The sequence below is a fragment of the Montipora foliosa genome, chromosome 3 (assembly GCF_036669935.1).
Source record: "Montipora foliosa isolate CH-2021 chromosome 3, ASM3666993v2, whole genome shotgun sequence".
Taxonomy (NCBI): Eukaryota; Metazoa; Cnidaria; class Anthozoa; order Scleractinia; family Acroporidae; genus Montipora; species Montipora foliosa.
Window position 1 is genome coordinate 41,282,839 of NC_090871.1, and position 884 is coordinate 41,283,722.

General features: G+C 38.5%; 1 protein-coding gene across 1 annotated transcript in view; it reads right to left on the reverse strand.

Annotated features, from left to right (window-relative positions):
* LOC137995864 (acid-sensing ion channel 2-like) overlaps positions 1–562 on the reverse strand; it is a gene marked incomplete at its 3' end in the record, with an annotated part of 17,876 nt that extends 17,314 nt beyond the window's left edge. Inside the window, exon 1 of the mRNA XM_068841328.1 lies at positions 350–562. The remainder of the gene's footprint in view (positions 1–349) is intronic.
* Between the last annotated feature and the right edge of the window lie 322 nt (positions 563–884).

Here is an 884-nt window from a genome sequence, read left to right on the forward strand (position 1 = left end):
CTTACATTTGCGTTTTGTGGCTATACCTAGACAGCTGGCCAAGATGCAAGTAGTTTATCTTGTTGACAAGCGGTGTACACGAAAATGACCTTTTCTTTTCTGACGTAAAGAAAGCTCAGAATACCTTTGGACGAGCTTTAGAAATGAAGTTGCAGTCACGAACACTACAAGAAGGGCACCTCTCTGACATAAACTCTGTTTCTTGAATTTCATATTAAATACCTGACCCCCTTTTTTAGTTTGCCCAGACTAATGCTCCATAGCTTCCTGTAGGGAAATATTAAAGATCTTACAAAGACGACTGCATAAACATTATTCCAATATCCCACCCTCTTACCGAAATACATACTCAAAAGCGGCGATTCATCAGTAATCTTGATCTGACTGTCCTTCTAAAACGTATGCAGCAAAGTTGAGTCTTTTTCCGAAATTCTTCCACTTCACAAGGCTATTCCATGATAGACGTCGACTTGGTTATGTTGATGGAACAAATATTTACTCCTTCAGCATGGAGAAGTTTGTTCATGCGAGTGATTTCGTTGACGTCATCCTGTTTAAAGCATATGTAAATTTCGAAGCTGTTTATGTGAAATGTGTGTCACGTTGTCACCACTAACACTTCGATAACTTTAATTGTTACCAGTGTCTCTCTCAGTCTCTTCTATTGTAGTAACTCATGGACTTAATAAAATTGAGATATTAACTCTACTACAAAGTAGTTAGTATCACTTATTCAGTTACAAATAACATAATGTGTGTAAGTGTGAATTGTTGTGAAGATTTTGAGCTTGGCACCCAGGCTTGAACATACTGGCCGATTGCGACCTCTAAGTTAGCCGTTGTTCACCACTAATTCGCGGTTTAGATGTTTTCTCGACAGACAA